This window comes from Rhinoderma darwinii, assembly GCF_050947455.1.
Source record: "Rhinoderma darwinii isolate aRhiDar2 chromosome 5 unlocalized genomic scaffold, aRhiDar2.hap1 SUPER_5_unloc_19, whole genome shotgun sequence".
Taxonomy (NCBI): Eukaryota; Metazoa; Chordata; class Amphibia; order Anura; family Rhinodermatidae; genus Rhinoderma; species Rhinoderma darwinii.
In genome coordinates this window covers 288188-308876 of record NW_027461775.1, presented here as the reverse complement: position 1 = coordinate 308876, position 20689 = coordinate 288188, and the positions used below count along the sequence as shown (strand labels likewise).

Below are 20689 nucleotides of genomic sequence, written 5' to 3'. Positions count from 1 at the left end.
CACATAAGGAAAGGGTGCACCGGTCCTGGAAATACTGCAATACCAGGTCAATGCGTGGAGTGGACAGAGCAAGCTCTATTTCCATCTCCCTGTTCTAAAAATCCATTTAATATATGGTCCCCAGATAGGGGACGTATCAGATATTAAACTGATAAGAACAGATACTACACTTGATCTTAGCCAAAAGGCCGAGAAGCGATAACCCGAACGGGCCGCGCGTTGCCCGAGCCTGCCCGATACTGCTGTTCAGCCCTTGCAGCGATTCATCCTACTTCTAGGCAATTCCATGGGGCCCTGCAGGCTCACACACTCACAGCTACACGGGAGGTGAATAAAGGCCGGAGAGGAAGCCAGACAGGATTTGCTTCTTTTGCTTGCACCACAATGCAGTGCTGAAAGAGGAGGAATCTACATAAAAACGCCTTCCTGGCAACGCCCAAATGCCCTGCTGCCATGCAGATAAACACTGGCAGCGGCAGCAAGTGCATGCCCACAGCCACCCCTTGTTCCTTCACACCTTGTATCAGCTGTAATCCAGTCCAGTCCAGTGCTGCCTGCTGAGCAGCACTGACCAACACTGCCTGGGCCCAGGCTTTTATCTCTGAGGCCCCATTATGATGTCAGAAAGCTGGCTCTGGAATCCTGAGGGCTCCACTATGACACGTGCAAAGTTCCGTCTGAACTTTATATAAGACGGTGAGGCTCAGTCAGTCACTCAGTGTTGCCTGAGAGGGCAACACTGCAACAGCCGGCCGCCAGGCTGTCTTTTTTTTGCACAGCTAGTTGCCTCCAGGAGGCCACAAGAGGGAGACAAGGGACTGCAAAATGGAAAATAGGCATCCACCAACTTTACAGACAACTTCTCCTTGCTCCTACAACCTCCATCCTTGCACAGTTTGTTATTCTTCTAGGTAACATAGTAACAAATCCAAATTGCTGCTCTCTTTGTAGGCAAGCAAGGCTTTGTTGCAACTGCAATTCTTACTTCTTCTTGAAATGTAGGGACGACAGTACATTCCATCACATCCATCTAGTGTACACAGGTAGGTCCATTGTGGCGGGCAGGCGAGCGGGCGGGCTGCTTTATTGGCTGTTTGCTGTTCCCCTACTCCACTCCACTATTTGACTGTTGTGCTGCATCAATCAATCAATCAATCAATCAATCAATCAATCAATCAATCAATCAATCAATCAGTGGCTGGCTCAGGTGCAGCTCTTTAACTTACCTAAAAGGGAGGGCGGAGAGAAGACAAGGAAGGTGAATGAGGTGTTCCAATGTGAAATGCCGGAAACACAGAAACACAGACGACACACAACAAGAGGTGGCAATCTATTCATTAATTGCATTTAATCAATGAGCTCATTATCACTCATGCATTGTCCAACAGGTGTTGAAATAATGGGATTAAAAGGGGAGATCCCTTCAGAAAGACAGAAACAATAGCAAAGACAAAAAACACTTTTGGAATCTGCTTTTAGTCAACACATAAGGAAAGGGTGCACCGGTCCTGGAAATACTGCAATACCAGGTCAATGCGTGGAGTGGACAGAGCAAGCTCTATTTCCATCTCCCTGTTCTAAAAATCCATTTAATATATGGTCCCCAGATAGGGGACGTATCAGATATTAAACTGATAAGAACAGATACTACACTTGATCTTAGCCAAAAGGCCGAGAAGCGATAACCCGAACGGGCCGCGCGTTGCCCGAGCCTGCCCGATACTGCTGTTCAGCCCTTGCAGCGATTCAGCCTACTTCTAGGCAATTCCATGGGGCCCTGCAGGCTCACACACTCACAGCTACACGGGAGGTGAATAAAGGCCGGAGAGGAAGCCAGACAGGATTTGCTTCTTTTGCTTGCACCACAATGCAGTGCTGAAAGAGGAGGAATCTACATAAAAACGCCTTCCTGGCAACGCCCAAATGCCCTGCTGCCATGCAGATAAACACTGGCAGCGGCAGCAAGTGCATGCCCACAGCCACCCCTTGTTCCTTCACACCTTGTATCAGCTGTAATCCAGTCCAGTCCAGTGCTGCCTGCTGAGCAGCACTGACCAACACTGCCTGGGCCCAGGCTTTTATCTCTGAGGCCCCATTATGATGTCAGAAAGCTGGCTCTGGAATCCTGAGGGCTCCACTATGACACGTGCAAAGTTCCGTCTGAACTTTATATAAGACGGTGAGGCTCAGTCAGTCACTCAGTGTTGCCTGAGAGGGCAACACTGCAACAGCCGGCCGCCAGGCTGTCTTTTTTTTGCACAGCTAGTTGCCTCCAGGAGGCCACAAGAGGGAGACAAGGGACTGCAAAATGGAAAATAGGCATCCACCAACTTTACAGACAACTTCTCCTTGCTCCTACAACCTCCATCCTTGCACAGTTTGTTATTCTTCTAGGTAACATAGTAACAAATCCAAATTGCTGCTCTCTTTGTAGGCAAGCAAGGCTTTGTTGCAACTGCAATTCTTACTTCTTCTTGAAATGTAGGGACGACAGTACATTCCATCACATCCATCTAGTGTACACAGGTAGGTCCATTGTGGCGGGCAGGCGAGCGGGCGGGCTGCTTTATTGGCTGTTTGCTGTTCCCCTACTCCACTCCACTATTTGACTGTTGTGCTGCATCAATCAATCAATCAATCAATCAATCAATCAATCAGTGGCTGGCTCAGGTGCAGCTCTTTAACTTACCTAAAAGGGAGGGCGGAGAGAAGACAAGGAAGGTGAATGAGGTGTTCCAATGTGAAATGCCGGAAACACAGAAACACAGACGACACACAACAAGAGGTTGCAATCTATTCATTAATTGCATTTAATCAATGAGCTCATTATCACTCATGCATTGTCCAACAGGTGTTGAAATAATGGGATTAAAAGGGGAGATCCCTTCAGAAAGACAGAAACAATAGCAAAGACAAAAAACACTTTTGGAATCTGCTTTTAGTCAACACATAAGGAAAGGGTGCACCGGTCCTGGAAATACTGCAATACCAGGTCAATGCGTGGAGTGGACAGAGCAAGCTCTATTTCCATCTCCCTGTTCTAAAAATCCATTTAATATATGGTCCCCAGATAGGGGACGTATCAGATATTAAACTGATAAGAACAGATACTACACTTGATCTTAGCCAAAAGGCCGAGAAGCGATAACCCGAACGGGCCGCGCGTTGCCCGAGCCTGCCCGATACTGCTGTTCAGCCCTTGCAGCGATTCAGCCTACTTCTAGGCAATTCCATGGGGCCCTGCAGGCTCACACACTCACAGCTACACGGGAGGTGAATAAAGGCCGGAGAGGAAGCCAGACAGGATTTGCTTCTTTTGCTTGCACCACAATGCAGTGCTGAAAGAGGAGGAATCTACATAAAAACGCCTTCCTGGCAACGCCCAAATGCCCTGCTGCCATGCAGATAAACACTGGCAGCGGCAGCAAGTGCATGCCCACAGCCACCCCTTGTTCCTTCACACCTTGTATCAGCTGTAATCCAGTCCAGTCCAGTGCTGCCTGCTGAGCAGCACTGACCAACACTGCCTGGGCCCAGGCTTTTATCTCTGAGGCCCCATTATGATGTCAGAAAGCTGGCTCTGGAATCCTGAGGGCTCCACTATGACACGTGCAAAGTTCCGTCTGAACTTTATATAAGACGGTGAGGCTCAGTCAGTCACTCAGTGTTGCCTGAGAGGGCAACACTGCAACAGCCGGCCGCCAGGCTGTCTTTTTTTTGCACAGCTAGTTGCCTCCAGGAGGCCACAAGAGGGAGACAAGGGACTGCAAAATGGAAAATAGGCATCCACCAACTTTACAGACAACTTCTCCTTGCTCCTACAACCTCCATCCTTGCACAGTTTGTTATTCTTCTAGGTAACATAGTAACAAATCCAAATTGCTGCTCTCTTTGTAGGCAAGCAAGGCTTTGTTGCAACTGCAATTCTTACTTCTTCTTGAAATGTAGGGAGAAATGTAGGGACGACAGTACATTCCATCACATCCATCTAGTGTACACAGGTAGGTCCATTGTGGCGGGCAGGCGAGCGGGCGGGCTGCTTTATTGGCTGTTTGCTGTTCCCCTACTCCACTCCACTATTTGACTGTTGTGCTGCATCAATCAATCAATCAATCAATCAATCAATCAATCAATCAATCAATCAATCAGTGGCTGGCTCAGGTGCAGCTCTTTAACTTACCTAAAAGGGAGGGCGGAGAGAAGACAAGGAAGGTGAATGAGGTGTTCCAATGTGAAATGCCGGAAACACAGAAACACAGACGACACACAACAAGAGGTGGCAATCTATTCATTAATTGCATTTAATCAATGAGCTCATTATCACTCATGCATTGTCCAACAGGTGTTGAAATAATGGGATTAAAAGGGGAGATCCCTTCAGAAAGACAGAAACAATAGCAAAGACAAGAAACACTTTTGGAATCTGCTTTTAGTCAACACATAAGGAAAGGGTGCACCGGTCCTGGAAATACTGCAATACCAGGTCAATGCGTGGAGTGGACAGAGCAAGCTCTATTTCCATCTCCCTGTTCTAAAAATCCATTTAATATATGGTCCCCAGATAGGGGACGTATCAGATATTAAACTGATAAGAACAGATACTACACTTGATCTTAGCCAAAAGGCCGAGAAGCGATAACCCGAACGGGCCGCGCGTTGCCCGAGCCTGCCCGATACTGCTGTTCAGCCCTTGCAGCGATTCAGCCTACTTCTAGGCAATTCCATGGGGCCCTGCAGGCTCACACACTCACAGCTACACGGGAGGTGAATAAAGGCCGGAGAGGAAGCCAGACAGGATTTGCTTCTTTTGCTTGCACCACAATGCAGTGCTGAAAGAGGAGGAATCTACATAAAAACGCCTTCCTGGCAACGCCCAAATGCCCTGCTGCCATGCAGATAAACACTGGCAGCGGCAGCAAGTGCATGCCCACAGCCACCCCTTGTTCCTTCACACCTTGTATCAGCTGTAATCCAGTCCAGTCCAGTGCTGCCTGCTGAGCAGCACTGACCAACACTGCCTGGGCCCAGGCTTTTATCTCTGAGGCCCCATTATGATGTCAGAAAGCTGGCTCTGGAATCCTGAGGGCTCCACTATGACACGTGCAAAGTTCCGTCTGAACTTTATATAAGACGGTGAGGCTCAGTCAGTCACGGCAACACTGCAACAGCCGGCCGCCAGGCTGTCTTTTTTTTGCACAGCTAGTTGCCTCCAGGAGGCCACAAGAGGGAGACAAGGGACTGCAAAATGGAAAATAGGCATCCACCAACTTTACAGACAACTTCTCCTTGCTCCTACAACCTCCATCCTTGCACAGTTTGTTATTCTTCTAGGTAACATAGTAACAAATCCAAATTGCTGCTCTCTTTGTAGGCAAGCAAGGCTTTGTTGCAACTGCAATTCTTACTTCTTCTTGAAATGTAGGGACGACAGTACATTCCATCACATCCATCTAGTGTACACAGGTAGGTCCATTGTGGCGGGCAGGCGAGCGGGCGGGCTGCTTTATTGGCTGTTTGCTGTTCCCCTACTCCACTCCACTATTTGACTGTTGTGCTGCATCAATCAATCAATCAATCAATCAATCAATCAATCAATCAATCAATCAATCAATCAGTGGCTGGCTCAGGTGCAGCTCTTTAACTTACCTAAAAGGGAGGGCGGAGAGAAGACAAGGAAGGTGAATGAGGTGTTCCAATGTGAAATGCCGGAAACACAGAAACACAGACGACACACAACAAGAGGTGGCAATCTATTCATTAATTGCATTTAATCAATGAGCTCATTATCACTCATGCATTGTCCAACAGGTGTTGAAATAATGGGATTAAAAGGGGAGATCCCTTCAGAAAGACAGAAACAATAGCAAAGACAAAAAACACTTTTGGAATCTGCTTTTAGTCAACACATAAGGAAAGGGTGCACCGGTCCTGGAAATACTGCAATACCAGGTCAATGCGTGGAGTGGACAGAGCAAGCTCTATTTCCATCTCCCTGTTCTAAAAATCCATTTAATATATGGTCCCCAGATAGGGGACGTATCAGATATTAAACTGATAAGAACAGATACTACACTTGATCTTAGCCAAAAGGCCGAGAAGCGATAACCCGAACGGGCCGCGCGTTGCCCGAGCCTGCCCGATACTGCTGTTCAGCCCTTGCAGCGATTCAGCCTACTTCTAGGCAATTCCATGGGGCCCTGCAGGCTCACACACTCACAGCTACACGGGAGGTGAATAAAGGCCGGAGAGGAAGCCAGACAGGATTTGCTTCTTTTGCTTGCACCACAATGCAGTGCTGAAAGAGGAGGAATCTACATAAAAACGCCTTCCTGGCAACGCCCAAATGCCCTGCTGCCATGCAGATAAACACTGGCAGCGGCAGCAAGTGCATGCCCACAGCCACCCCTTGTTCCTTCACACCTTGTATCAGCTGTAATCCAGTCCAGTCCAGTGCTGCCTGCTGAGCAGCACTGACCAACACTGCCTGGGCCCAGGCTTTTATCTCTGAGGCCCCATTATGATGTCAGAAAGCTGGCTCTGGAATCCTGAGGGCTCCACTATGACACGTGCAAAGTTCCGTCTGAACTTTATATAAGACGGTGAGGCTCAGTCAGTCACTCAGTGTTGCCTGAGAGGGCAACACTGCAACAGCCGGCCGCCAGGCTGTCTTTTTTTTGCACAGCTAGTTGCCTCCAGGAGGCCACAAGAGGGAGACAAGGGACTGCAAAATGGAAAATAGGCATCCACCAACTTTACAGACAACTTCTCCTTGCTCCTACAACCTCCATCCTTGCACAGTTTGTTATTCTTCTAGGTAACATAGTAACAAATCCAAATTGCTGCTCTCTTTGTAGGCAAGCAAGGCTTTGTTGCAACTGCAATTCTTACTTCTTCTTGAAATGTAGGGACGACAGTACATTCCATCACATCCATCTAGTGTACACAGGTAGGTCCATTGTGGCGGGCAGGCGAGCGGGCGGGCTGCTTTATTGGCTGTTTGCTGTTCCCCTACTCCACTCCACTATTTGACTGTTGTGCTGCATCAATCAATCAATCAATCAATCAATCAATCAATCAATCAATCAATCAATCAATCAATCAATCAGTGGCTGGCTCAGGTGCAGCTCTTTAACTTACCTAAAAGGGAGGGCGGAGAGAAGACAAGGAAGGTGAATGAGGTGTTCCAATGTGAAATGCCGGAAACACAGAAACACAGACGACACACAACAAGAGGTGGCAATCTATTCATTAATTGCATTTAATCAATGAGCTCATTATCACTCATGCATTGTCCAACAGGTGTTGAAATAATGGGATTAAAAGGGGAGATCCCTTCAGAAAGACAGAAACAATAGCAAAGACAAAAAACACTTTTGGAATCTGCTTTTAGTCAACACATAAGGAAAGGGTGCACCGGTCCTGGAAATACTGCAATACCAGGTCAATGCGTGGAGTGGACAGAGCAAGCTCTATTTCCATCTCCCTGTTCTAAAAATCCATTTAATATATGGTCCCCAGATAGGGGACGTATCAGATATTAAACTGATAAGAACAGATACTACACTTGATCTTAGCCAAAAGGCCGAGAAGCGATAACCCGAACGGGCCGCGCGTTGCCCGAGCCTGCCCGATACTGCTGTTCAGCCCTTGCAGCGATTCAGCCTACTTCTAGGCAATTCCATGGGGCCCTGCAGGCTCACACACTCACAGCTACACGGGAGGTGAATAAAGGCCGGAGAGGAAGCCAGACAGGATTTGCTTCTTTTGCTTGCACCACAATGCAGTGCTGAAAGAGGAGGAATCTACATAAAAACGCCTTCCTGGCAACGCCCAAATGCCCTGCTGCCATGCAGATAAACACTGGCAGCGGCAGCAAGTGCATGCCCACAGCCACCCCTTGTTCCTTCACACCTTGTATCAGCTGTAATCCAGTCCAGTCCAGTGCTGCCTGCTGAGCAGCACTGACCAACACTGCCTGGGCCCAGGCTTTTATCTCTGAGGCCCCATTATGATGTCAGAAAGCTGGCTCTGGAATCCTGAGGGCTCCACTATGACACGTGCAAAGTTCCGTCTGAACTTTATATAAGACGGTGAGGCTCAGTCAGTCACTCAGTGTTGCCTGAGAGGGCAACACTGCAACAGCCGGCCGCCAGGCTGTCTTTTTTTTGCACAGCTAGTTGCCTCCAGGAGGCCACAAGAGGGAGACAAGGGACTGCAAAATGGAAAATAGGCATCCACCAACTTTACAGACAACTTCTCCTTGCTCCTACAACCTCCATCCTTGCACAGTTTGTTATTCTTCTAGGTAACATAGTAACAAATCCAAATTGCTGCTCTCTTTGTAGGCAAGCAAGGCTTTGTTGCAACTGCAATTCTTACTTCTTCTTGAAATGTAGGGACGACAGTACATTCCATCACATCCATCTAGTGTACACAGGTAGGTCCATTGTGGCGGGCAGGCGAGCGGGCGGGCTGCTTTATTGGCTGTTTGCTGTTCCCCTACTCCACTCCACTATTTGACTGTTGTGCTGCAATCAATCAATCAATCAATCAATCAATCAATCAATCAATCAATCAATCAATCAGTGGCTGGCTCAGGTGCAGCTCTTTAACTTACCTAAAAGGGAGGGCGGAGAGAAGACAAGGAAGGTGAATGAGGTGTTCCAATGTGAAATGCCGGAAACACAGAAACACAGACGACACACAACAAGAGGTGGCAATCTATTCATTAATTGCATTTAATCAATGAGCTCATTATCACTCATGCATTGTCCAACAGGTGTTGAAATAATGGGATTAAAAGGGGAGATCCCTTCAGAAAGACAGAAACAATAGCAAAGACAAAAAACACTTTTGGAATCTGCTTTTAGTCAACACATAAGGAAAGGGTGCACCGGTCCTGGAAATACTGCAATACCAGGTCAATGCGTGGAGTGGACAGAGCAAGCTCTATTTCCATCTCCCTGTTCTAAAAATCCATTTAATATATGGTCCCCAGATAGGGGACGTATCAGATATTAAACTGATAAGAACAGATACTACACTTGATCTTAGCCAAAAGGCCGAGAAGCGATAACCCGAACGGGCCGCGCGTTGCCCGAGCCTGCCCGATACTGCTGTTCAGCCCTTGCAGCGATTCAGCCTACTTCTAGGCAATTCCATGGGGCCCTGCAGGCTCACACACTCACAGCTAGAAGCCAGACAGGATTTGCTTCTTTTGCTTGCACCACAATGCAGTGCTGAAAGAGGAGGAATCTACATAAAAACGCCTTCCTGGCAACGCCCAAATGCCCTGCTGCCATGCAGATAAACACTGGCAGCGGCAGCAAGTGCATGCCCACAGCCACCCCTTGTTCCTTCACACCTTGTATCAGCTGTAATCCAGTCCAGTCCAGTGCTGCCTGCTGAGCAGCACTGACCAACACTGCCTGGGCCCAGGCTTTTATCTCTGAGGCCCCATTATGATGTCAGAAAGCTGGCTCTGGAATCCTGAGGGCTCCACTATGACACGTGCAAAGTTCCGTCTGAACTTTATATAAGACGGTGAGGCTCAGTCAGTCACTCAGTGTTGCCTGAGAGGGCAACACTGCAACAGCCGGCCGCCAGGCTGTCTTTTTTTTGCACAGCTAGTTGCCTCCAGGAGGCCACAAGAGGGAGACAAGGGACTGCAAAATGGAAAATAGGCATCCACCAACTTTACAGACAACTTCTCCTTGCTCCTACAACCTCCATCCTTGCACAGTTTGTTATTCTTCTAGGTAACATAGTAACAAATCCAAATTGCTGCTCTCTTTGTAGGCAAGCAAGGCTTTGTTGCAACTGCAATTCTTACTTCTTCTTGAAATGTAGGGACGACAGTACATTCCATCACATCCATCTAGTGTACACAGGTAGGTCCATTGTGGCGGGCAGGCGAGCGGGCGGGCTGCTTTATTGGCTGTTTGCTGTTCCCCTACTCCACTCCACTATTTGACTGTTGTGCTGCATCAATCAATCAATCAATCAATCAATCAATCAATCAATCAATCAATCAATCAATCAGTGGCTGGCTCAGGTGCAGCTCTTTAACTTACCTAAAAGGGAGGGCGGAGAGAAGACAAGGAAGGTGAATGAGGTGTTCCAATGTGAAATGCCGGAAACACAGAAACACAGACGACACACAACAAGAGGTGGCAATCTATTCATTAATTGCATTTAATCAATGAGCTCATTATCACTCATGCATTGTCCAACAGGTGTTGAAATAATGGGATTAAAAGGGGAGATCCCTTCAGAAAGACAGAAACAATAGCAAAGACAAAAAACACTTTTGGAATCTGCTTTTAGTCAACACATAAGGAAAGGGTGCACCGGTCCTGGAAATACTGCAATACCAGGTCAATGCGTGGAGTGGACAGAGCAAGCTCTATTTCCATCTCCCTGTTCTAAAAATCCATTTAATATATGGTCCCCAGATAGGGGACGTATCAGATATTAAACTGATAAGAACAGATACTACACTTGATCTTAGCTAAAAGGCCGAGAAGCGATAACCCGAACGGGCCGCGCGTTGCCCGAGCCTGCCCGATACTGCTGTTCAGCCCTTGCAGCGATTCAGCCTACTTCTAGGCAATTCCATGGGGCCCTGCAGGCTCACACACTCACAGCTACACGGGAGGTGAATAAAGGCCGGAGAGGAAGCCAGACAGGATTTGCTTCTTTTGCTTGCACCACAATGCAGTGCTGAAAGAGGAGGAATCTACATAAAAACGCCTTCCTGGCAACGCCCAAATGCCCTGCTGCCATGCAGATAAACACTGGCAGCGGCAGCAAGTGCATGCCCACAGCCACCCCTTGTTCCTTCACACCTTGTATCAGCTGTAATCCAGTCCAGTCCAGTGCTGCCTGCTGAGCAGCACTGACCAACACTGCCTGGGCCCAGGCTTTTATCTCTGAGGCCCCATTATGATGTCAGAAAGCTGGCTCTGGAATCCTGAGGGCTCCACTATGACACGTGCAAAGTTCCGTCTGAACTTTATATAAGACGGTGAGGCTCAGTCAGTCACTCAGTGTTGCCTGAGAGGGCAACACTGCAACAGCCGGCCGCCAGGCTGTCTTTTTTTTGCACAGCTAGTTGCCTCCAGGAGGCCACAAGAGGGAGACAAGGGACTGCAAAATGGAAAATAGGCATCCACCAACTTTACAGACAACTTCTCCTTGCTCCTACAACCTCCATCCTTGCACAGTTTGTTATTCTTCTAGGTAACATAGTAACAAATCCAAATTGCTGCTCTCTTTGTAGGCAAGCAAGGCTTTGTTGCAACTGCAATTCTTACTTCTTCTTGAAATGTAGGGACGACAGTACATTCCATCACATCCATCTAGTGTACACAGGTAGGTCCATTGTGGCGGGCAGGCGAGCGGGCGGGCTGGCTGTTTGCTGTTCCCCTACTCCACTCCACTATTTGACTGTTGTGCTGCATCAATCAATCAATCAATCAATCAATCAATCAATCAATCAATCAATCAATCAATCAATCAGTGGCTGGCTCAGGTGCAGCTCTTTAACTTACCTAAAAGGGAGGGCGGAGAGAAGACAAGGAAGGTGAATGAGGTGTTCCAATGTGAAATGCCGGAAACACAGAAACACAGACGACACACAACAAGAGGTGGCAATCTATTCATTAATTGCATTTAATCAATGAGCTCATTATCACTCATGCATTGTCCAACAGGTGTTGAAATAATGGGATTAAAAGGGGAGATCCCTTCAGAAAGACAGAAACAATAGCAAAGACAAAAAACACTTTTGGAATCTGCTTTTAGTCAACACATAAGGAAAGGGTGCACCGGTCCTGGAAATACTGCAATACCAGGTCAATGCGTGGAGTGGACAGAGCAAGCTCTATTTCCATCTCCCTGTTCTAAAAATCCATTTAATATATGGTCCCCAGATAGGGGACGTATCAGATATTAAACTGATAAGAACAGATACTACACTTGATCTTAGCCAAAAGGCCGAGAAGCGATAACCCGAACGGGCCGCGCGTTGCCCGAGCCTGCCCGATACTGCTGTTCAGCCCTTGCAGCGATTCAGCCTACTTCTAGGCAATTCCATGGGGCCCTGCAGGCTCACACACTCACAGCTACACGGGAGGTGAATAAAGGCCGGAGAGGAAGCCAGACAGGATTTGCTTCTTTTGCTTGCACCACAATGCAGTGCTGAAAGAGGAGGAATCTACATAAAAACGCCTTCCTGGCAACGCCCAAATGCCCTGCTGCCATGCAGATAAACACTGGCAGCGGCAGCAAGTGCATGCCCACAGCCACCCCTTGTTCCTTCACACCTTGTATCAGCTGTAATCCAGTCCAGTCCAGTGCTGCCTGCTGAGCAGCACTGACCAACACTGCCTGGGCCCAGGCTTTTATCTCTGAGGCCCCATTATGATGTCAGAAAGCTGGCTCTGGAATCCTGAGGGCTCCACTATGACACGTGCAAAGTTCCGTCTGAACTTTATATAAGACGGTGAGGCTCAGTCAGTCACTCAGTGTTGCCTGAGAGGGCAACACTGCAACAGCCGGCCGCCAGGCTGTCTTTTTTTTGCACAGCTAGTTGCCTCCAGGAGGCCACAAGAGGGAGACAAGGGACTGCAAAATGGAAAATAGGCATCCACCAACTTTACAGACAACTTCTCCTTGCTCCTACAACCTCCATCCTTGCACAGTTTGTTATTCTTCTAGGTAACATAGTAACAAATCCAAATTGCTGCTCTCTTTGTAGGCAAGCAAGGCTTTGTTGCAACTGCAATTCTTACTTCTTCTTGAAATGTAGGGACGACAGTACATTCCATCACATCCATCTAGTGTACACAGGTAGGTCCATTGTGGCGGGCAGGCGAGCGGGCGGGCTGCTTTATTGGCTGTTTGCTGTTCCCCTACTCCACTCCACTATTTGACTGTTGTGCTGCATCAATCAATCAATCAATCAATCAATCAATCAATCAATCAATCAATCAATCAGTGGCTGGCTCAGGTGCAGCTCTTTAACTTACCTAAAAGGGAGGGCGGAGAGAAGACAAGGAAGGTGAATGAGGTGTTCCAATGTGAAATGCCGGAAACACAGAAACACAGACAGACGACACACAACAAGAGGTGGCAATCTATTCATTAATTGCATTTAATCAATGAGCTCATTATCACTCATGCATTGTCCAACAGGTGTTGAAATAATGGGATTAAAAGGGGAGATCCCTTCAGAAAGACAGAAACAATAGCAAAGACAAAAAACACTTTTGGAATCTGCTTTTAGTCAACACATAAGGAAAGGGTGCACCGGTCCTGGAAATACTGCAATACCAGGTCAATGCGTGGAGTGGACAGAGCAAGCTCTATTTCCATCTCCCTGTTCTAAAAATCCATTTAATATATGGTCCCCAGATAGGGGACGTATCAGATATTAAACTGATAAGAACAGATACTACACTTGATCTTAGCCAAAAGGCCGAGAAGCGATAACCCGAACGGGCCGCGCGTTGCCCGAGCCTGCCCGATACTGCTGTTCAGCCCTTGCAGCGATTCAGCCTACTTCTAGGCAATTCCATGGGGCCCTGCAGGCTCACACACTCACAGCTACACGGGAGGTGAATAAAGGCCGGAGAGGAAGCCAGACAGGATTTGCTTCTTTTGCTTGCACCACAATGCAGTGCTGAAAGAGGAGGAATCTACATAAAAACGCCTTCCTGGCAACGCCCAAATGCCCTGCTGCCATGCAGATAAACACTGGCAGCGGCAGCAAGTGCATGCCCACAGCCACCCCTTGTTCCTTCACACCTTGTATCAGCTGTAATCCAGTCCAGTCCAGTGCTGCCTGCTGAGCAGCACTGACCAACACTGCCTGGGCCCAGGCTTTTATCTCTGAGGCCCCATTATGATGTCAGAAAGCTGGCTCTGGAATCCTGAGGGCTCCACTATGACACGTGCAAAGTTCCGTCTGAACTTTATATAAGACGGTGAGGCTCAGTCAGTCACTCAGTGTTGCCTGAGAGGGCAACACTGCAACAGCCGGCCGCCAGGCTGTCTTTTTTTTGCACAGCTAGTTGCCTCCAGGAGGCCACAAGAGGGAGACAAGGGACTGCAAAATGGAAAATAGGCATCCACCAACTTTACAGACAACTTCTCCTTGCTCCTACAACCTCCATCCTTGCACAGTTTGTTATTCTTCTAGGTAACATAGTAACAAATCCAAATTGCTGCTCTCTTTGTAGGCAAGCAAGGCTTTGTTGCAACTGCAATTCTTACTTCTTCTTGAAATGTAGGGACGACAGTACATTCCATCACATCCATCTAGTGTACACAGGTAGGTCCATTGTGGCGGGCAGGCGAGCGGGCGGGCTGCTTTATTGGCTGTTTGCTGTTCCCCTACTCCACTCCACTATTTGACTGTTGTGCTGCATCAATCAATCAATCAATCAATCAATCAATCAATCAATCAATCAATCAATCAGTGGCTGGCTCAGGTGCAGCTCTTTAACTTACCTAAAAGGGAGGGCGGAGAGAAGACAAGGAAGGTGAATGAGGTGTTCCAATGTGAAATGCCGGAAACACAGAAACACAGACGACACACAACAAGAGGTGGCAATCTATTCATTAATTGCATTTAATCAATGAGCTCATTATCACTCATGCATTGTCCAACAGGTGTTGAAATAATGGGATTAAAAGGGGAGATCCCTTCAGAAAGACAGAAACAATAGCAAAGACAAAAAACACTTTTGGAATCTGCTTTTAGTCAACACATAAGGAAAGGGTGCACCGGTCCTGGAAATACTGCAATACCAGGTCAATGCGTGGAGTGGACAGAGCAAGCTCTATTTCCATCTCCCTGTTCTAAAAATCCATTTAATATATGGTCCCCAGATAGGGGACGTATCAGATATTAAACTGATAAGAACAGATACTACACTTGATCTTAGCCAAAAGGCCGAGAAGCGATAACCCGAACGGGCCGCGCGTTGCCCGAGCCTGCCCGATACTGCTGTTCAGCCCTTGCAGCGATTCAGCCTACTTCTAGGCAATTCCATGGGGCCCTGCAGGCTCACACACTCACAGCTACACGGGAGGTGAATAAAGGCCGGAGAGGAAGCCAGACAGGATTTGCTTCTTTTGCTTGCACCACAATGCAGTGCTGAAAGAGGAGGAATCTACATAAAAACGCCTTCCTGGCAACGCCCAAATGCCCTGCTGCCATGCAGATAAACACTGGCAGCGGCAGCAAGTGCATGCCCACAGCCACCCCTTGTTCCTTCACACCTTGTATCAGCTGTAATCCAGTCCAGTCCAGTGCTGCCTGCTGAGCAGCACTGACCAACACTGCCTGGGCCCAGGCTTTTATCTCTGAGGCCCCATTATGATGTCAGAAAGCTGGCTCTGGAATCCTGAGGGCTCCACTATGACACGTGCAAAGTTCCGTCTGAACTTTATATAAGACGGTGAGGCTCAGTCAGTCACTCAGTGTTGCCTGAGAGGGCAACACTGCAACAGCCGGCCGCCAGGCTGTCTTTTTTTTGCACAGCTAGTTGCCTCCAGGAGGCCACAAGAGGGAGACAAGGGACTGCAAAATGGAAAATAGGCATCCACCAACTTTACAGACAACTTCTCCTTGCTCCTACAACCTCCATCCTTGCACAGTTTGTTATTCTTCTAGGTAACATAGTAACAAATCCAAATTGCTGCTCTCTTTGTAGGCAAGCAAGGCTTTGTTGCAACTGCAATTCTTACTTCTTCTTGAAATGTAGGGACGACAGTACATTCCATCACATCCATCTAGTGTACACAGGTAGGTCCATTGTGGCGGGCAGGCGAGCGGGCGGGCTGCTTTATTGGCTGTTTGCTGTTCCCCTACTCCACTCCACTATTTGACTGTTGTGCTGCATCAATCAATCAATCAATCAATCAATCAATCAATCAATCAATCAATCAATCAATCAGTGGCTGGCTCAGGTGCAGCTCTTTAACTTACCTAAAAGGGAAGGCGGAGAGAAGACAAGGAAGGTGAATGAGGTGTTCCAATGTGAAATGCCGGAAACACAGAAACACAGACGACACACAACAAGAGGTGGCAATCTATTCATTAATTGCATTTAATCAATGAGCTCATTATCACTCATGCATTGTCCAACAGGTGTTGAAATAATGGGATTAAAAGGGGAGATCCCTTCAGAAAGACAGAAACAATAGCAAAGACAAAAAACACTTTTGGAATCTGCTTTTAGTCAACACATAAGGAAAGGGTGCACCGGTCCTGGAAATACTGCAATACCAGGTCAATGCGTGGAGTGGACAGAGCAAGCTCTATTTCCATCTCCCTGTTCTAAAAATCCATTTAATATATGGTCCCCAGATAGGGGACGTATCAGATATTAAACTGATAAGAACAGATACTACACTTGATCTTAGCCAAAAGGCCGAGAAGCGATAACCCGAACGGGCCGCGCGTTGCCCGAGCCTGCCCGATACTGCTGTTCAGCCCTTGCAGCGATTCAGCCTACTTCTAGGCAATTCCATGGGGCCCTGCAGGCTCACACACTCACAGCTACACGGGAGGTGAATAAAGGCCGGAGAGGAAGCCAGACAGGATTTGCTTCTTTTGCTTGCACCACAATGCAGTGCTGAAAGAGGAGGAATCTACATAAAAACGCCTTCCTGGCAACGCCCAAATGCCCTGCTGCCATGCAGATAAACACTGGCAGCGGCAGCAAGTGCATGCCCACAGCCACCCCTTGTTCCTTCACACCTTGTATCAGCTGTAATCCAGTCCAGTCCAGTGCTGCCTGCTGAGCAGCACTGACCAACACTGCCTGGGCCCAGGCTTTTATCTCTGAGGCCCCATTATGATGTCAGAAAGCTGGCTCTGGAATCCTGAGGGCTCCACTATGACACGTGCAAAGTTCCGTCTGAACTTTATATAAGACGGTGAGGCTCAGTCAGTCACTCAGTGTTGCCTGAGAGGGCAACACTGCAACAGCCGGCCGCCAGGCTGTCTTTTTTTTGCACAGCTAGTTGCCTCCAGGAGGCCACAAGAGGGAGACAAGGGACTGCAAAATGGAAAATAGGCATCCACCAACTTTACAGACAACTTCTCCTTGCTCCTACAACCTCCATCCTTGCACAGTTTGTTATTCTTCTAGGTAACATAGTAACAAATCCAAATTGCTGCTCTCTTTGTAGGCAAGCAAGGCTTTGTTGCAACTGCAATTCTTACTTCTTCTTGAAATGTAGGGACGACAGTACATTCCATCACATCCATCTAGTGTACACAGGTAGGTCCATTGTGGCGGGCAGGCGAGCGGGCGGGCTGCTTTATTGGCTGTTTGCTGTTCCCCTACTCCACTCCACTATTTGACTGTTGTGCTGCATCAATCAATCAATCAATCAATCAATCAATCAATCAATCAATCAATCAATCAATCAATCAATCAATCAGTGGCTGGCTCAGGTGCAGCTCTTTAACTTACCTAAAAGGGAGGGCGGAGAGAAGACAAGGAAGGTGAATGAGGTGTTCCAATGTGAAATGCCGGAAACACAGAAACACAGACGACACACAACAAGAGGTGGCAATCTATTCATTAATTGCATTTAATCAATGAGCTCATTATCACTCATGCATTGTCCAACAGGTGTTGAAATAATGGGATTAAAAGGGGAGATCCCTTCAGAAAGACAGAAACAATAGCAAAGACAAAAAACACTTTTGGAATCTGCTTTTAGTCAACACATAAGGAAAGGGTGCACCGGTCCTGGAAATACTGCAATACCAGGTCAATGCGTGGAGTGGACAGAGCAAGCTCTATTTCCATCTCCCTGTTCTAAAAATCCATTTAATATATGGTCCCCAGATAGGGGACGTATCAGATATTAAACTGATAAGAACAGATACTACACTTGATCTTAGCCAAAAGGCCGAGAAGCGATAACCCGAACGGGCCGCGCGTTGCCCGAGCCTGCCCGATACTGCTGTTCAGCCCTTGCAGCGATTCAGCCTACTTCTAGGCAATTCCATGGGGCCCTGCAGGCTCACACACTCACAGCTACACGGGAGGTGAATAAAGGCCGGAGAGGAAGCCAGACAGGATTTGCTTCTTTTGCTTGCACCACAATGCAGTGCTGAAAGAGGAGGAATCTACATAAAAACGCCTTCCTGGCAACGCCCAAATGCCCTGCTGCCATGCAGATAAACACTGGCAGCGGCAGCAAGTGCATGCCCACAGCCACCCCTTGTTCCTTCACACCTTGTATCAGCTGTAATCCAGTCCAGTCCAGTGCTGCCTGCTGAGCAGCACTGACCAACACTGCCTGGGCCCAGGCTTTTATCTCTGAGGCCCCATTATGATGTCAGAAAGCTGGCTCTGGAATCCTGAGGGCTCCACTATGACACGTGCAAAGTTCCGTCTGAACTTTATATAAGACGGTGAGGCTCAGTCAGTCACTCAGTGTTGCCTGAGAGGGCAACACTGCAACAGCCGGCCGCCAGGCTGTCTTTTTTTTGCACAGCTAGTTGCCTCCAGGAGGCCACAAGAGGGAGACAAGGGACTGCAAAATGGAAAATAGGCATCCACCAACTTTACAGACAACTTCTCCTTGCTCCTACAACCTCCATCCTTGCACAGTTTGTTATTCTTCTAGGTAACATAGTAACAAATCCAAATTGCTGCTCTCTTTGTAGGCAAGCAAGGCTTTGTTGCAACTGCAATTCTTACTTCTTCTTGAAATGTAGGGACGACAGTACATTCCATCACATCCATCTAGTGTACACAGGTAGGTCCATTGTGGCGGGCAGGCGAGCGGGCGGGCTGCTTTATTGGCTGTTTGCTGTTCCCCTACTCCACTCCACTATTTGACTGTTGTGCTGCATCAATCAATCAATCAATCAATCAATCAATCAATCAATCAATCAATCAGTGGCTGGCTCAGGTGCAGCTCTTTAACTTACCTAAAAGGGAGGGCGGAGAGAAGACAAGGAAGGTGAATGAGGTGTTCCAATGTGAAATGCCGGAAACACAGAAACACAGACGACACACAACAAGAGGTGGCAATCTATTCATTAATTGCATTTAATCAATGAGCTCATTATCACTCATGCATTGTCCAACAGGTGTTGAAATAATGGGATTAAAAGGGGAGATCCCTTCAGAAAGACAGAAACAATAGCAAAGACAAAAAACACTTTTGGAATCTGCTTTTAGTCAACACATAAGGAAAGGGTGCACCGGTCCTGGAAATACTGCAATACCAGGTCAATGCGTGGAGTGGACAGAGCAAGCTCTATTTCCATCTCCCTGTTCTAAAAATCCATTTAATATATGGTCCCCAGATAGGGGACGTATCAGATATTAAACTGATAAGAACAGATACTACACTTGATCTTAGCCAAAAGGCCGAGAAGCGATAACCCGAACGGGCCGCGCGTTGCCCGAGCCTGCCCGATACTGCTGTTCAGCCCTTGCAGCGATTCAGCCTACTTCTAGGCAATTCCATGGGGCCCTGCAGGCTCACACACTCACAGCTACACGGGAGGTGAATAAAGGCCGGAGAGGAAGCCAGACAGGATTTGCTTCTTTTGCTTGCACCACAATGCAGTGCTGAAAGAGGAGGAATCTACATAAAAACGCCTTCCTGGCAACGCCCAAATGCCCTGCTGCCATGCAGATAAACACTGGCAGCGGCAGCAAGTGCATGCCCACAGCCACCCCTTGTTCCTTCACACCTTGTATCAGCTGTAATACAGTCCAGTCCAGTGCTGCCTGCTGAGCAGCACTGACCAACACTGCCTGGGCCCAGGCTTTTATCTCTGAGGCCCCATTATGATGTCAGAAAGCTGGCTCTGGAATCCTGAGGGCTCCACTATGACACGTGCAAAGTTCCGTCTGAACTTTATATAAGACGGTGAGGCTCAGTCAGTCACTCAGTGTTGCCTGAGAGGGCAACACTGCAACAGCCGGCCGCCAGGCTGTCTTTTTTTTGCACAGCTAGTTGCCTCCAGGAGGCCACAAGAGGGAGACAAGGGACTGCAAAATGGAAAATAGGCATCCACCAACTTTACAGACAACTTCTCCTTGCTCCTACAACCTCCATCCTTGCACAGTTTGTTATTCTTCTAGGTAACATAGTAACAAATCCAAATTGCTGCTCTCTTTGTAGGCAAGCAAGGCTTTGTTGCAACTGCAATTCTTACTTCTTCTTGAAATGTAGGGACGACAGTACATTCCATCACATCCATCTAGTGTACACAGGTAGGTCCATTGTGGCGGGCAGGCGAGCGGGCGGGCTGCTTTATTGGCTGTTTGCTGTTCCCCTACTCCACTCCACTATTTGACTGTTGTGCTGCATCAATCAATCAATCAATCAATCAATCAATCAATCAATCAATCAGTGGCTGGCTCAGGTGCAGCTCTTTAACTTACCTAAAAGGGAGGGCGGAGAGAAGACAAGGAAGGTGAATGAGGTGTTCCAATGTGAAATGCCGGAAACACAGAAACACAGACGACACACAACAAGAGGTGGCAATCTATTCATTAATTGCATTTAATCAATGAGCTCATTATCACTCATGCATTGTCCAACAGGTGTTGAAATAATGGGATTAAAAGGGGAGATCCCTTCAGAAAGACAGAAACAATAGCAAAGACAAAAAACACTTTTGGAATCTGCTTTT

At 47.7% G+C, this 20689-nt stretch overlaps 14 non-coding genes across 14 annotated transcripts; all 14 read right to left on the bottom strand.

Moving 5' to 3' along the window:
- Positions 1 to 9: 9 nt before the first annotated feature.
- LOC142686893 (U2 spliceosomal RNA) lies at positions 10 to 200 on the bottom strand. Its single transcript, XR_012856190.1, has one exon. It is a non-coding gene; the product is annotated as a U2 spliceosomal RNA (small nuclear RNA).
- A 1292-nt stretch (positions 201 to 1492) lies between these two features.
- LOC142686891 (U2 spliceosomal RNA) lies at positions 1493 to 1683 on the bottom strand. Its single transcript, XR_012856188.1, has one exon. It is a non-coding gene; the product is annotated as a U2 spliceosomal RNA (small nuclear RNA).
- Positions 1684 to 2955: 1272 nt separating this feature from the next.
- LOC142686890 (U2 spliceosomal RNA) lies at positions 2956 to 3146 on the bottom strand. Its single transcript, XR_012856187.1, has one exon. It is a non-coding gene; the product is annotated as a U2 spliceosomal RNA (small nuclear RNA).
- A 1300-nt stretch (positions 3147 to 4446) lies between these two features.
- On the bottom strand, positions 4447 to 4637 carry LOC142686889 (U2 spliceosomal RNA). The gene has a single exon (XR_012856186.1). It is a non-coding gene; the product is annotated as a U2 spliceosomal RNA (small nuclear RNA).
- Positions 4638 to 5912: 1275 nt separating this feature from the next.
- On the bottom strand, positions 5913 to 6103 carry LOC142686888 (U2 spliceosomal RNA). The gene has a single exon (XR_012856185.1). It is a non-coding gene; the product is annotated as a U2 spliceosomal RNA (small nuclear RNA).
- A 1300-nt stretch (positions 6104 to 7403) lies between these two features.
- Positions 7404 to 7594, bottom strand: LOC142686887 (U2 spliceosomal RNA). The gene has a single exon (XR_012856184.1). It is a non-coding gene; the product is annotated as a U2 spliceosomal RNA (small nuclear RNA).
- Positions 7595 to 8883: 1289 nt separating this feature from the next.
- Positions 8884 to 9074, bottom strand: LOC142686885 (U2 spliceosomal RNA). The gene has a single exon (XR_012856183.1). It is a non-coding gene; the product is annotated as a U2 spliceosomal RNA (small nuclear RNA).
- A 1265-nt stretch (positions 9075 to 10339) lies between these two features.
- Positions 10340 to 10530, bottom strand: LOC142687140 (U2 spliceosomal RNA). Its single transcript, XR_012856414.1, has one exon. It is a non-coding gene; the product is annotated as a U2 spliceosomal RNA (small nuclear RNA).
- A 1288-nt stretch (positions 10531 to 11818) lies between these two features.
- Positions 11819 to 12009, bottom strand: LOC142686884 (U2 spliceosomal RNA). The gene has a single exon (XR_012856182.1). It is a non-coding gene; the product is annotated as a U2 spliceosomal RNA (small nuclear RNA).
- Positions 12010 to 13301: 1292 nt separating this feature from the next.
- LOC142686883 (U2 spliceosomal RNA) lies at positions 13302 to 13492 on the bottom strand. Its single transcript, XR_012856181.1, has one exon. It is a non-coding gene; the product is annotated as a U2 spliceosomal RNA (small nuclear RNA).
- A 1288-nt stretch (positions 13493 to 14780) lies between these two features.
- Positions 14781 to 14971, bottom strand: LOC142686882 (U2 spliceosomal RNA). Its single transcript, XR_012856180.1, has one exon. It is a non-coding gene; the product is annotated as a U2 spliceosomal RNA (small nuclear RNA).
- Positions 14972 to 16263: 1292 nt separating this feature from the next.
- Positions 16264 to 16454, bottom strand: LOC142686881 (U2 spliceosomal RNA). Its single transcript, XR_012856179.1, has one exon. It is a non-coding gene; the product is annotated as a U2 spliceosomal RNA (small nuclear RNA).
- Positions 16455 to 17758: 1304 nt separating this feature from the next.
- On the bottom strand, positions 17759 to 17949 carry LOC142686879 (U2 spliceosomal RNA). Its single transcript, XR_012856177.1, has one exon. It is a non-coding gene; the product is annotated as a U2 spliceosomal RNA (small nuclear RNA).
- A 1284-nt stretch (positions 17950 to 19233) lies between these two features.
- On the bottom strand, positions 19234 to 19424 carry LOC142686878 (U2 spliceosomal RNA). The gene has a single exon (XR_012856176.1). It is a non-coding gene; the product is annotated as a U2 spliceosomal RNA (small nuclear RNA).
- Between the last annotated feature and the right edge of the window lie 1265 nt (positions 19425 to 20689).